At 46.9% G+C, this 15,548-nt stretch overlaps 1 protein-coding gene and 1 long non-coding RNA gene across 51 annotated transcripts in view; both read left to right on the top strand.

The window, feature by feature from the left end:
• The window catches only part of MPDZ (multiple PDZ domain crumbs cell polarity complex component), a 125,559-nt gene that overhangs the window by 21,811 nt on the left and 88,200 nt on the right, over positions 1–15,548 (top strand). The window lies entirely within an intron of this gene.
• On the top strand, positions 2,549–7,152 carry LOC310696642. Its single transcript, XR_014520671.1, has 2 exons — positions 2,549–5,439; positions 5,791–7,152. It is a non-coding gene; the product is annotated as an uncharacterized lncRNA (long non-coding RNA).

The raw sequence follows: 15,548 nt of genomic DNA, 5'->3' as shown, positions 1-15,548 counted from the left end.
TGCCTACAACAATGCAGAGAACGTGTCCACGGGGATGAGCCCCTTTTTGGCTAATCACGGGTGCCATCCCAGAGCCTTCCCAGGGGGGGAGGGGGAGAACTGGAGCGTTCCAGCTGCAGAACAGTTCGTGGAAGAAATGGAAGCGATCCATCGCCAGCTCCAACTCAATTTAAACAGGGCTAAGGAGGAATATAAGAGGCAGGCAGACAAAAACAGAAGGGAAGGTGAAAGCATCAGGGTGGGGGACCAGGTGTGGCTGTCAACCCAAGGGTTGCCATTCAAAGGAGGTTGTAAGAAATTAAGACCCAAAAGGCTGGGTCCGTTTGAAGTCATACAGCAGGTCAATCCAGTGACTTTCAGGCTCCGGTTACCGAACCACATGAAGCTGCACCCAGTTTTTCACAGGTCGTTGCTGTCACCGTATAGAGGAGACAGTGAGGGGAGGGTCACTAGGGGACCAGCAATGGAGGAGAAGGAACACAGCTACCATGTAGCGGAGATCCTCGATTCCAGGTGGAAGGGAGATCAAGTAGAGTATTTGGTAATGTGGGAAGGGGAACCGGAGTCGGAAAACACCTGGGTTAGGGCAGAGGATGTCAATGACGAGGTTTTAATAGAGACTTTTCATCAGAGGTTCCCACGTAAACCTCAGCCGGTAGCGAGGTTCCGAAGGGAATACTTTGCCACCACCGACGAGGAAGAGGAGTTGGAGGGGTTCCCAGATTCTGAAGAGGAAGAGGATTCAGCTGGCCAGGACGACGATCGATGGAGAGAATTGTTCGAGACGTCAGAAGATGAGGAAGATTCGTTTCGGGGTTTTAGCCCTTCACCTCCCAGGGGGGAGGAATTGGGAGGGGGTGAGGGGGGCCCTGGAGGGGAGGTGGATGTCAGGGAACTGCCATCAGAGCATCAGGTGGTGGAGGGACTCAGGCAGGATGAAAGAGACTCAACTGCTGAAGCAGGGACCAGCAGGGGGAGGAGTGGGTCTCTGAGGGAATGCGAGCAGGAGGGAGGGCTCAGGGAGGCTTCCAGCGAGAACAGTGGGGAGGTATCGGAGTCTCCCATAGGGAGACCCACACCTCGCAGGAAACTGTCACGCCGTGAGTCCAGGAGACGCGTTTCCGTTAAGGAACTTCTTTGCTGGAAACGCTTCCGCAGACAGCCACTGTCGGACTCTACTAGTGACTAGAGCAGACATGTCTGAGGAGCTCCGTCACACACGGAGGTTTGTGGGGTCGCACAAACTCTGAGGGAGCACGTTTTCACGCACAAGCAGCTAATCAAACCCTCACAGGTGAGTGTAGACTTGTAGTCTAACATTCCTATTTTTCACTCAAATGAGTGGAACACAAATCTGTGAGGTGCTGGTCATAGTTTAAATATAGAGGCAATTGTCACACATCTGTTTTATTTAGTTAAATCTGGTGCATTGAAGCGAGTATGACAACAACAACAACAACAACAACAACAACAACAACAACAACAACAACATTATTCTTTGTACCCCACTCATCTGACTGGGTTATGACAAATTTATTATAACATTAGTATTACTGCTACATATCTCAGCCATTAGCCACCTTTTGAAGAAATGAAAACATAAAAATCTTCTATTTTCCCTTTTGCTAGAAGCAACAACGTCTTTGCTCATCCACGTATAATATGGCTTATTACGTTCTGAGCCCCCTGTTATCATTATTACAGTGCCTTTACTCTTCTGCGCTATGTATTTAAAAAAAAAAACAACGTGCATTTTTGGGCGTAGTTGGGAAAGAATTCCTTTGATGAGATACGGAGCTTCCTTGTCTGCGTGCTAAAGGGCTGGAAGAACCAAAGCTTCAGGAGTTTTTAGTTATTTGTTTAGAACATTTCACTTAAGCGTGGATGTTTTATAACTGGCACTCAGATGCCTGTTGATAGGTTGCCTTGTAAGCCTTTTCATTAAAATAAACAAGATTTGTTGCTTATGTTGAGGATTTTAAAATGCAAAGTAAGCAAGATAAGTAGGAAGAAAATCCCAACAGCTAGGGACTAAACCAAACTGAATCAATTCTCTCTTTCAGAGAGAGAAACTGGTACTTTGCCTTCAGCACTCATTTGCATGTCAGCACGCTAAAAGCAAGCACACATTTTCCCTCTGAGCATTCCCACTCTGTCCGTTTTTCTAAGTCTGATGCCATAGCAAAAGCCCGGTGTTTGAAGATAAGGGAGCAACGACAAAACTAAAAGCAATAAAAATAAATTCTGCTCTTGTGATATAACGAACTTCTTAAGTCTTCATTTGGCTTTTGTTTATAATTTGGAATATTTAAATATTCAAATAAAAACAACCACAACCGCCACTCAGTGCTGGCAATCCAGCCTTCGCTCCAACAGTGCTTGCTTCCCCTCCTCCACTGGAAAAGCTCAAAGCTGTGCTAATGAGAAAAATCCCTTTCCTTGGCTGGGTGACATTCTTCAAATTTTTTTCATACAAGTTTGAAGATAGATTTTGCAGGGTGGAAAATTACTGACTGCAGTGTAAGGGGTCTAGCCTGTCTTCACGTGCACCCCTTTTAAGTCCTGTTTCTACTTCCTTAGTAGATTCTTTCTTTCTTTCTTTCTTTCTTTCTTTCTTTCTTTCTTTCTTTCTTTCTTTCTTTCTTTCTTTCTGTAGTGGCTTCAACCGGAGTTGCATTGAGATGTAACTATGCTTGCTTTCCTTCCTTTGATTTGTAGCCTGTGCACAGCCCCAGCTGGAAAAAAAAAGTGCTGGAGCTTATCTTGTAGTCCACTGGGAAAAAATGTGTGAAGAAAAACAGCAGAACCGGTCAACTGGTTCTGTTGCAGGCAGTTCTGACGTTACCCTGAGGCTGTGGTATTATGCATGCTTACTTACATGGGTCTAAGTCCCATTGAACGCAGGACTGATTTCTGAGTCGACCTGCACAGGATTGTTCTGTAACTTGCAGAACTACTTAATTACCCTGAACACCAAACCATCCAGCGTGGATCACACCAAATCCTTTTGCCATTGTCTTTCTACCCAGCCACAGATTGCTCTTGGTTCAGTGCTTCCTGCTTTTAAGAACCATGTCTGTACCAACGTTCCTTCAATTAAGAAACTGAGCTCTCAGAGAAAGATATCACAAGTCAGAAGTCCTCTGTTAAAATCACTGTGCTAAGCACCTTCTCCACCTTGGGGAAATTATAAACAGTCAGTGTAGAAGGTGCTGGACACAAGACTCAGCTGCAAATACCATGTTTTAAGTGCGTTTTGCATGCATTATACAAATGTGACACTAGATGGCATTAGTCTTATACATGGGGGCGTGTTATCCATGGAAAAATATGGTACTCCTTAGAGGCATAAGCCACTGTTGCCATCAACTTTTTTAAGTTGGAAAAGAAGAAATATAAACGAGGTTCTGAGACCAGTTCAAATTTCCAAGAGTTTTGTGCAACTTCCATTGCTATTTTATCAGGTAGTCCAATTGCATAGTTTTCTTTATACATATAAGGCAATAAATTCAACCATGCTCATAGTATCCCTGTTTTCAGCAGTGGACAGCGCAATGGGGCCGCGCCGCTTACCTGAGCTCCCCTCAGCTGAGTTGCGTCTGCATACTGGGAGGGAGAGGGGAGCGCGAGGAGGCAGTAAGTTTTGTGCAGCGCCAATGCACCAGCAGGAGCACTGGACTGGCTCTCCTGGTGTGCTTGCAGCATGCCAGCTTCATCACTGCTTCACCTCTTGCCCTCTCCAACTCAACATGCAGCAGCAACCTGGCACAAAGGAGCTCAGGTTAAGTGGCACTGTGTGTTAGTACCCATTTTAAGCACAGAAAGCAACCCCATCTTTATGTGTTCCTGTATGCATTGACACCCTAGCTCCACCTTACTAGCAAAACTTGTGCTCCTGTAGGTTGCAGATGAAGTGCTTTACCAAAGTATGCATATTGAACAAAGAACAAGCAGGGATCTCCTAAATTTTATTGCCCTTGCTCTCCTTCTCTTCGCTCCTTTCAGTGCGAGTTAAGGCAAAAGTTTTTGAAATAAGTGCTCACTCTCATTTTGTTGCCTAAAATGCTGACATTCCATAAATGCAACTGAAGTAGATTTTTTTTTTATTGGGTAACATTTCAAACAAAATACAGAAAGTAGCATTTGATTGCAATGAAAGTTACCCAAATGTACATTTTATCATATATTGTGGCCTCGAAGGGTGGTGTGTGTTTTTTTTGTTTCCTTCCAAATTATGCCAATATTGCAGATGTTATATACAGTAAAAGGAAAGGCAATTGTGGCAAATTAGCTTAAGGCAATTTATAGAACAAAGCTATGCTCCTTTCATACAGTACATACATAATCACTTTGCTATAAAGCTACCTCATCATGCAGTTAACGGTGGCTTTTTTTATTGTGAAGCAGAACAGTTTATAAGCAATGAAAAATATGACTTACAACTACAAAAGGCATTATTGTTGTGTGGCAGTGATCAGAGAGCTACTTTAGAATATGTCACATCTGAACTGAATCACATGCAGATACACACACTCTGAGAGTCCTATTGTTTCCTGTGGAAATACTTAATCTGGATGAGCACACACCTGTGTTTCTTTCCCCACCCCACCCCCACCCCAATTTATTTTATTAAACTTCCAGAAATTCCACCTACAATTCCAATACATATTAAAAATATATTCTTTTATATTATTGACTTCCCATCCCATTTTCTGATATGTTTTTCTTATCCCCCTCTTGTTGCATCCTGTTTTCCCTCTTTTCTTTTTTTTAAACAAAAATAGTAATGCAACAGTCTCTAATTCTTTCTGTTACTCATAATTCAAATCCTGCTCATGGGTTCTTCAAATTAGAATATTGGTTCAAATAATCTGGAAAGGGCTTCCATTCTTCCAAAAACAAAAACAAAAAATCATCAATTGATTCTCTTATTTTAGCTGTTAGCTTTGTTGATTTGACATAGTCCATAACTTTGCTTATCCATTCTTCTTGAGGAGGAACTTCTTCCTTTTTCCATTTTTGAGTGTAAAGGATGCTAGTTGCTTTAATTACATACATAAACAACTTAGCAAGCTTTTTTGGAATTTCTGTCCCTAGCAGTGTCAGGTTTTTTGGGCTTACTTTAAACATCTTTTTTTTTTTAATGTCACCATATATCATTTCCCACAATGCCCTGCCAACCTACCAGTTCAAAAATGAGTAGATAAATAGGTACCGCTGTGGCGGGAAGGTAAACAGCGTTTCTGTGCGCTCTGGCACTCATCACAGTGTCCCGTTGCACCAGAAGTGGTTTAGTCATGCTGGCCACATAACCCGGAAAGCTGTCTGGGGACAAACGCCGGCTCCCTTGGCCTGAAGCGAGATGAGTGCCGCATCCCGTAGTCATCTTTGACTGGACTTAACCGTCCAGGGGTCCTTTACCTTTACTTTACTTTCTAGGTAAAAAGGTACAGGTATAGGGACCCCTGACCATTAGGTCTAGTCACAGATGACTCTGGGGTTGTGGCGCTCATCTCACTTTATTAGCCGAGGGAGCTGGCGTACAGCTTCCGGGTCATGTGGCCAGCATGACTAAGCTGCTTCTGGCGAACCAGAGCAGCGCACGGAAACGCTGTTTACCTTCCTGCTGGAGCGGTACCTATTTATTTGCACTTTGACATGCTTTCAAACTGCTAGGTTGGCAATAGCAGGGACCAAGCAACGGGAGCTCACCCTGTCGCGGGGATTCGAACCGCTGCCCTTCTGATCTGCAAGCCTTAGGCTCTGTGGTTTAACCCATGTCCCTTCTAGGTATTCACACGTAAGCTGTAGCTGTGTGGTTCTGGTGCCCCTGACTCCAAGTGCATGTGAATAGGGCCAGGAAGAATCAGTTTGAGAGTAGGGAATGCCACCTTTTCCTTGACAGAAGGCCCTTTGCCCCGAACTGGTGAATTTAATAGGCAGAAATTAATCAGACCATCTTTCCCATCACTGTATCTCTGTGCAGAGAAAAATGGCATGTGTTCCATTCCTGCTCATTTCTAAAGCTGTTGGGGATTTCTTGAGGGAAAGGCGCTAATCCTAGCTGGAGCCAGAGTAGTACAGTAGGTCAAGATTCAGATACTTATGTGACTGTGACGCTCATGTGATAGCTTTGGGCAAGTCGCTGTGTCTCAGCCCTCACAGGGTGGTTGTGGAAGAGGCCAGACATGTAGGACACACTGAATGTTGGAAAGTGTTACAGAAACAATTGGTGTATTCACTGAACAGGTACTTATACAAGAGTGTCATTCTGCATGAGTTGAAGCTGTCATGCCACTTAAATTGTTTACTATTGGCCAATTGGATTCACAGTGGCTAAAATATTTTTTCCCCCATACACCTGAGTTACTCTCTCGTTTTTGTGTTTGGTTTAGTTTTACCTACCCCCTCTGCTGCGCTGTAATGCAGTAACCAGAAGCCACTTTGTCTGACATAGTCTTTTCACATTAAGCTAATCCCCTTTGAACATGCAACTCAATTTCTTTAATTAGCTTTAAGAATAAAGATCATTAGAGTGGAGTGCCACTATCAATTACTATGGACGAGTTAGTAGTCAATAAAACATCAGAACTCTACCATAGTCTATACTAAAGCGTTATTAAAACAACAGCAAGAAGTCTTAGAATCTTGAATTAGATGAATTAAGGTTATGTTTTCATTCTTCTCTTCTGCAGCTGATCTAAAGGCATACTAGGAAGCTGTGCTCCACTTTTTCTAGGGTGGATTTGATTTAAATCAAATTGATTTAAATCACGATTTAAATCATTAGTCAGTAAGACTTGGTTTAAATCTTTTTTATTTTATTTTACAGAAAGGCATTCCTGCTGGTATAATCTTAATATTTACAACCAGATGAAGGTTTCATTTTTGGAATAATAATGTTTCGGAATAGTTTTTACAGTTATATCAAAAATTACTGATTTGGTTATACTGTTAGAAATACATACACAGATAATTATGAAATTATTGTGAGGTTTAATAAGTTACCTGTTTATATTTGGACAACTTTTCTGCTGTACTTTATTGGAAGGAGAAAAATAATCATTTCCTTAATAACAATTTAAACAATTTGACTCAAACAATAACATTATAGTATATGTATCCAAATTTGTTAACTGATGTGGTTAAACTTTTTTAAAAAAACTTAGACTGAGTTTCAGCACACATGAAAAACTTAAAACAAATCCTTATTTCCTGATGGTCTTTGGACTATAATGTAACTTAAATAGAAAACTATCTTTAGAAAGATTTTTTTCCTCCAAAAGCATTTTGTTTTAAAAATCCAATTTAAATTAAAAAGATTGATTTAAATTAAAACAAAATCCAATTTAAATTAAAACAATCCATTTTTTATATATATATTAAAAATCATTGATTCACTTTGACTTTTTCCCATTCTACCTTTGGAAGGGTAGTAAGAGAGAAATATTTTCTTTCTAAAGCAGTTTCATTGCATTAGCAGAAGCATGCTATGTTGTTCCCTAAGAGAGGGGAGAAGTAATAGTTTGATGAGCTTCCAAGAGCTGTGATTTGTTAAAAGCATTGAAGCCTGTCCCCATTTTATATTCCAAGAAAGATGGCCTTTGTTTTCCTTATGAGAACATTAAGCCATATTTCCCAGCATTCTGTCTTTTGACAGTGGATGCACCCAAAATAGCCCTTAGGCTGCTATAGAATGATCTATCCAAATGTTTCGTTTGTTATGTCTAAGATCTTCTCCTGGTGCTATATTCCCCAAAGTTTAGAAATAATCCTACGGACCACTGCTTCTTTCAGCTGGTTTCTGCTGGCTATAGCATTTGTAATGTGTTGTGCTATATGCTGTGTGATTTCTAATTGTAATTTTATTGCTTCTTTTATTTCTTATGTTCCATAGAATTCAAATGGTAATAAAGGAAAGTGTAATATAAGGAATAAAAGAAGCAATGAAAATATATTTGAAAATCAATATGAATATTAAATGCAGACGCACTACGATTTGGGACCCCAGACATACCTGTCAGGGAACTGCCATCGGAGCATCAGGTGGTGGAGGGACTCAGGGAGGAAGAAAGAGACTCAACAGCTGAAGCAGGGACCAGCAGGGGGAGGAGTGGGTCTCTGAGGGAATGCGAGCAGGAGGGAGGGCTCAGGGAAGCTTCCAGCGAGAACAGTGGGGAGGTATCTGAGTCTCCCATAGGGAGACCCACACCTCGCCGGAAACTGTCACGCCGTGAGTCCAGGAGACGCGTTTCCGTTAAGGAGCTCCTTTGCTGGAAACGCTTCCGCAGACAGCCACTGTCGGACTCTACTAGTGACTAGAGCAGACATGTCTGAGGAGCTCCGTCACACACGGAGGTTTGTGGGGTCGCACAAACTCTGAGGGAGCACGTTTTTACGCACAAGCAGCTAATCAATCCCTAACAGCAGTCCGACAGTCTCTGTACGCTGCCTGTGCAAGAGAAAGCATCATGAGCGAACCAACCGGAACCGGAGGAGCGGGGGCTGGAGCTGGTCCAAGCTTGGAAGATAGATACCGAGCGTTGGAGGTCCAACTGGCGCTGCAGACGGCGAGGCTGGAGGAGAGAAGGGCTCAGGATGCAGACAAGAAGGGGAGAGCCACTCAATTCCCCAGAAAGGTACCAGGATTGGTGCAAAAATTTGGGGGGGACCCCAAGGATTACCATGCCTTTAGGACAGAGATGCAATATGCCATTAATGTGCAGTTCGATGAGTTCCCTGATGAGGAATCGCGAGTTGCTTTTGTAATTGGGCATCTTGAGAAAGGGGCGAGAGACTGGGTTCGACCCCTAATGGCAACGCACAATGACATACTAAAGGACACGAGGAAGTTCTTTCGTGCAATGGATATCATGTTTTCCAGCGATATTGAGGAAGGGGCGGTGCGCAGACAGCTAATGGCTTGTAAGCAGGGAAGTCGATCTGTCCGTGAATACTGGACTGAGTTTACCATGCTGATTCACAGACTGAGTTGGGATTTATCGGCGGCACCCATTCAAATGCTATTTGAAGAAGGTCTTTCTTCGGCGGTGAAAGACGAGCTGTCACGGAGCCCCAGGGCGGAGTCTATGGATCAGCTGACCAAATCTGCACTGACCATAGGAGCGCGGCAGGAGGCAAGAGCCTTGGAGAGGCGGGAAGGGAGAGGGGAACGTTGGAAGGAGTTCCGCATTCCAGACATTCCTGAGCCAGCTTTCCCGCCGGCAGAGCCGATGGAAATCGGAACAGCGCGCGCGCGCGCATTTTCAAAAACCAGCGAGGGGGCTAAGAAGGAGGGAAAGGGCCCCCGGAAATGCTATCTCTGCCAACAGCCAGGCCACTTTGCCAGAGTCTGCCCCCAGAGGAAGGAATGGCAAGGGATGGTGGGAGCTGTTGAGGGGGGAGAACAGGGGGGAACGGAGCAGGTAAAAGCCAACGCCTGGTTGCCACAATCGGGGCACTGCAGCCAGGCCAAAGAGCAGTGAAAGTGCCCGTGCCAGAAGCTCCTCGACCTGCTCTAGTGATTGAAGTGTCGCTAGAGCTGCAAAATGGGCACCCCCTAAAAATAAAGGCGCTATTGGACTCAGGCAGCTCCTGCAATTTTATGAGCAAGGAGTTTGCTGCTGAACACCAGATACAGACTATCCCTTTAAGCAACCCCCTGCAGGTGACCACGATTGATGGCAGGGAGTTGTTGGGAGGAGGAGTCAGCTTGCAGACTGTCCCAATGATAATGAGGGTGGCAAGGCACACAGAACTGATAGCGTTTAATGTGGCCACCCTGGGAGGCGCTCCCATTATTTTGGGAATGAGCTGGCTAGCTCTACATGATCCGCTGGTTGGCTGGCATCAAAGAGTGGTGTCCTTTGGTTCAGCACATTGCTTAGAACACTGCAAAGGGGAAAAGGGTTCAGCAGGGGCCCAAGCCACCCTAGCAGGGACTGAAGTAATGGAGAAGGTGAAGGTACCACCACAGTATGCAGATCTCAGCGACGTGTTCAGCGAGAAGGAAGCTGACCAACTACCACCTCATAGACCCTTTGATTGCCAGATCAATTTACTCCCTGGAGCACAGCTTCCCGTGGGCAAGTTGTATGCCATGTCAGACAGAGAAATGCAGGAGTTGCGAGGGTTTATTGACAAGAACCTGAAGAGAGGCTTCATCAGAGAGTCCAAAGCAGCAGGGGGTAGCCCAGTGTTCTTTGTGGACAAAAAAAACGCGGACAAGCCGAGACTTGTATGCGATTTTAGGAGGTTAAATGCAGTGACTGAACCGGTGGCTTTCCCTATGCCCAGAATTGATGATATTTTGACCAGGGTGAGGAAGGGAAAGATTTTTACAAAGCTGGATCTAAGGGGGGCGTACAACCTGATACGCATAAGGAAAGGGGATGAATGGAAAACCACCATGTTTACCCCTTTGGGGGCATTTGAATACCTCGTTATGCCATTTGGATTACAAGCAGGCTCAGCGTGTTTTCAATCTTTTATGAACCACGTACTGGGCCCTTTGCTCTACAAGAATTGCGTTGCTTTCCTAGATGATGTGTTGGTGTATTCGGAGAATGAGGAGCAACATGTGAGAGACGTCAGAGAAGTGTTGAGCAGACTGCAAGCCAACAGGCTGTGGGTCAAACTGGAGAAGTGTCGGTTCCATACCAAGGAGGTGGAATTCCTGGGGTACCGCCTGTCAGACAAGGGATTGGCCATGGATCCCGGCAAGGTACAGGCAGTGCTGGAATGGAAAACACCCAAAACCAAGAAGGATGTGCAGAGGTTCCTAGGGTTTGGAAACTTTTATCGTAAGTTCATCCGCAACTTCGCCCATCTGACGGCGCCCATCACTGACTGTCTCAGCAGTAAAAAGAAGTTTGTATGGACGGCGGAGGCGGAGCGAGCGTTTGAGGAGCTGAAAAGGGCCTTCGCCTCTGAAGAACAACTTCTGCATGTGGATTTACGAAAGAAGCTAAGGGTTGAAACAGACGCATCTGACAGAGCCATAGGGGCGGTGCTTCTTCTGCAGCCGGGGAAGGAGGAGTCAGAGTGGCGACCGTGTGCCTTCTTTTCGCGAAAGCTGAACAAATCCGAGAGGAACTACACGGTGTACGACCGAGAACTTCTTGCTATTCATGAGGCGTTCCGGAGATGGAGGCATCTGCTAGTTGGTGCACAACATAAGGTGCAAGTGTGCACGGACCATAAAAATCTAGAGTATTGGAGAACTGCGCGAGTGCTCAACCAAAGGCAGTTGAGATGGGCCCAGGAGTTCTCCAAATTTAACTTTGAGATTTGTTACGTGCCAGGCCCAGAGAATGTTAGGGCGGACGCTCTCTCACGCAAACCTGAATATTTGGAGGGGGAGGGAGCACCCGAAGAAACCCATATCATTCCAGAGGACCGCTGGGTGTGTGGGGCGACTTTGGTGGGGCAAAGGGAATTGGTAGAGGGTACGGTGCAGGATGCATACGCCCAGGACAAACTCAGGGATCTCAGGAGGGAGGAAGACAAATCCGGTGGTTTTGAGGAGAGAAACGGGGCATTGTATTATAAGGGAGCGTTATATATACCTGAAGGGGAATTGAGGGAGAAGGTACTCAAGCAGCTGCACGATAGCCCCACAGCAGGGCATTTTGGGCAACACAAGACCATGTGGCTGGTTACCAGGGAATTTTGGTGGCCCAAGGTCAGGGAAGATGTGCGGGAGTATGTGAGAGGGTGTGAACAATGCCAAAGAGCCAAGGGGGAGAGGCGGGCGCCGGCTGGTTTATTAGAACCACTGCCCACACCTGAAAGACCGTGGGAAGCAGTGGCAATAGATTTCATGACTGATCTGCCAAGGTCTAGAGGGAAAACAGCCATCATGGTTGTAGTAGACCTGTTAACTAAAATGGCCCACTTTATAGCCTGCTCACATGCGGTCACAGCAGAAGAAACAGCCAAATTGTTTGTAGAGAATGTGTTTCGGTTGCATGGCGCCCCCTTGAGGGTGGTTTCAGACCGAGGGAAACAATTTACTTCCAGGTTCTGGAGGAAGCTCATGAGCTTACTGCATGTAGAGGTTAATTTTTCAACGGCCCGTCATCCAGAAACCAACGGGCAGGCGGAAAGAGCAAATGGGGTTCTCCAACAATATTTGAGGTGTTATGTTAATGACAGAGAGAATGATTGGGTGGAGAAGCTGGCGTTGGCAGAATTTGCCTACAACAATGCAGAGAACGTGTCCACGGGGATGAGCCCCTTTTTGGCTAATCACGGGTGCCATCCCAGAGCCTTCCCAGGGGGGGAGGGGGAGAACTGGAGCGTTCCAGCTGCAGAACAGTTCGTTGAAGAAATGGAAGCGATCCATCGCCAGCTCCAACTCAACTTAAACAGGGCTAAGGAGGAATATAAGAGGCAGGCAGACAAAAACCGAAGGGAAGGTGAAAGCATCAGGGTGGGGGACCAGGTGTGGCTGTCAACCCAAGGGTTGCCGTTCAAAGGAGGTTGTAAGAAATTAAGACCCAAAAGGCTGGGTCCGTTTGAAGTCATGCAGCAGGTCAATCCAGTGGCTTTCAGGCTCCGGTTACCGAACCACATGAAGCTGCACCCAGTTTTTCACAGGTCGTTGCTGTCACCGTATAGAGGAGACAGTGAAGGGAGGGTCACTAGGGGACCAGCAATGGAGGAGAAGGAACACAGCTACCATGTAGCGGAGATCCTCGATTCCAGGTGGAAGGGAGATCAAGTAGAGTATTTGGTAATGTGGGAAGGGGAACCGGAGTCGGAAAACACCTGGGTTAGGGCAGAGGATGTCAATGACGAAGTTTTAATAGAGACTTTTCATCAGAGGTTCCCACGTAAACCTCAGCCTGTAGCGAGGTTCCGAAGGGAATACTTTGCCACCACCGACGAGGAAGAGGAGTTGGAGGGGTTCCCAGATTCTGAAGAGGAAGAGGATTCAGCGAGCCAGGACGACGATCGATGGAGGGAATTGTTCGAGATGTCGGAAGATGAGGAAGATTCGTTTCGGGGTTTTAGCCCTTCACCTCCCAGGGGAGAGGAAATGGGAGGGGGTGAGGGGGGCCCTGGAGGGGAGGTGGATGTCAGGGAACTGCCATCGGAGCATCAGGTGGTGGAGGGACTCAGGGAGGAAGAAAGAGACTCAACAGCTGAAGCAGGGACCAGCAGGGGGAGGAGTGGGTCTCTGAGGGAATGCGAGCAGGAGGGAGGGCTCAGGGAAGCTTCCAGCGAGAACAGTGGGGAGGTATCTGAGTCTCCCATAGGGAGACCCACACCTCGCCGGAAACTGTCACGCCGTGAGTCCAGGAGACGCGTTTCCGTTAAGGAGCTCCTTTGCTGGAAACGCTTCCGCAGACAGCCACTGTCGGACTCTACTAGTGACTAGAGCAGACATGTCTGAGGAGCTCCGTCACACACGGAGGTTTGTGGGGTCGCACAAACTCTGAGGGAGCACGTTTTTACGCACAAGCAGCTAATCAATCCCTAACAGCAGTCCGACAGTCTCTGTACGCTGCCTGTGCAAGAGAAAGCATCATGAGCGAACCAACCGGAACCGGAGGAGCGGGGGCTGGAGCTGGTCCAAGCTTGGAAGATAGATACCGAGCGTTGGAGGTCCAACTGGCGCTGCAGACGGCGAGGCTGGAGGAGAGAAGGGCTCAGGATGCAGACAAGAAGGGGAGAGCCACTCAATTCCCCAGAAAGGTACCAGGATTGGTGCAAAAATTTGGGGGGGACCCCAAGGATTACCATGCCTTTAGGACAGAGATGCAATATGCCATTAATGTGCAGTTCGATGAGTTCCCTGATGAGGAATCGCGAGTTGCTTTTGTAATTGGGCATCTTGAGAAAGGGGCGAGAGACTGGGTTCGACCCCTAATGGCAACGCACAATGACATACTAAAGGACACGAGGAAGTTCTTTCGTGCAATGGATATCATGTTTTCCAGCGATATTGAGGAAGGGGCGGTGCGCAGACAGCTAATGGCTTGTAAGCAGGGAAGTCGATCTGTCCGTGAATACTGGACTGAGTTTACCATGCTGATTCACAGACTGAGTTGGGATTTATCGGCGGCACCCATTCAAATGCTATTTGAAGAAGGTCTTTCTTCGGCGGTGAAAGACGAGCTGTCACGGAGCCCCAGGGCGGAGTCTATGGATCAGCTGACCAAATCTGCACTGACCATAGGAGCGCGGCAGGAGGCAAGAGCCTTGGAGAGGCGGGAAGGGAGAGGGGAACGTTGGAAGGAGTTCCGCATTCCAGACATTCCTGAGCCAGCTTTCCCGCCGGCAGAGCCGATGGAAATCGGAACAGCGCGCGCGCGCGCATTTTCAAAAACCAGCGAGGGGGCTAAGAAGGAGGGAAAGGGCCCCCGGAAATGCTATCTCTGCCAACAGCCAGGCCACTTTGCCAGAGTCTGCCCCCAGAGGAAGGAATGGCAAGGGATGGTGGGAGCTGTTGAGGGGGGAGAACAGGGGGGAACGGAGCAGGTAAAAGCCAACGCCTGGTTGCCACAATCGGGGCACTGCAGCCAGGCCAAAGAGCAGTGAAAGTGCCCGTGCCAGAAGCTCCTCGACCTGCTCTAGTGATTGAAGTGTCGCTAGAGCTGCAAAATGGGCACCCCCTAAAAATAAAGGCGCTATTGGACTCAGGCAGCTCCTGCAATTTTATGAGCAAGGAGTTTGCTGCTGAACACCAGATACAGACTATCCCTTTAAGCAACCCCCTGCAGGTGACCACGATTGATGGCAGGGAGTTGTTGGGAGGAGGAGTCAGCTTGCAGACTGTCCCAATGATAATGAGGGTGGCAAGGCACACAGAACTGATAGCGTTTAATGTGGCCACCCTGGGAGGCGCTCCCATTATTTTGGGAATGAGCTGGCTAGCTCTACATGATCCGCTGGTTGGCTGGCATCAAAGAGTGGTGTCCTTTGGTTCAGCACATTGCTTAGAACACTGCAAAGGGGAAAAGGGTTCAGCAGGGGCCCAAGCCACCCTAGCAGGGACTGAAGTAATGGAGAAGGTGAAGGTACCACCACAGTATGCAGATCTCAGCGACGTGTTCAGCGAGAAGGAAGCTGACCAACTACCACCTCATAGACCCTTTGATTGCCAGATCAATTTACTCCCTGGAGCACAGCTTCCCGTGGGCAAGTTGTATGCCATGTCAGACAGAGAAATGCAGGAGTTGCGAGGGTTTATTGACAAGAACCTGAAGAGAGGCTTCATCAGAGAGTCCAAAGCAGCAGGGGGTAGCCCAGTGTTCTTTGTGGACAAAAAAAACGCGGACAAGCCGAGACTTGTATGCGATTTTAGGAGGTTAAATGCAGTGACTGAACCGGTGGCTTTCCCTATGCCCAGAATTGATGATATTTTGACCAGGGTGAGGAAGGGAAAGATTTTTACAAAGCTGGATCTAAGTGGGGCGTACAACCTGATACGCATAAGGAAAGGGGATGAATGGAAAACCACCATGTTTACCCCTTTGGGGGCATTTGAATACCTCGTTATGCCATTTGGATTACAAGCAGGCTCAGCGTGTTTTCAATCT

The sequence above is a fragment of the Podarcis liolepis genome, assembly GCF_965112155.1.
Source record: "Podarcis liolepis genome assembly, chromosome: 17".
NCBI classification, from domain to species: Eukaryota; Metazoa; Chordata; class Lepidosauria; order Squamata; family Lacertidae; genus Podarcis; species Podarcis liolepis.
Note: the sequence above shows the minus strand (reverse complement) of the source record. Positions and strands in the feature narration are given on the sequence as shown.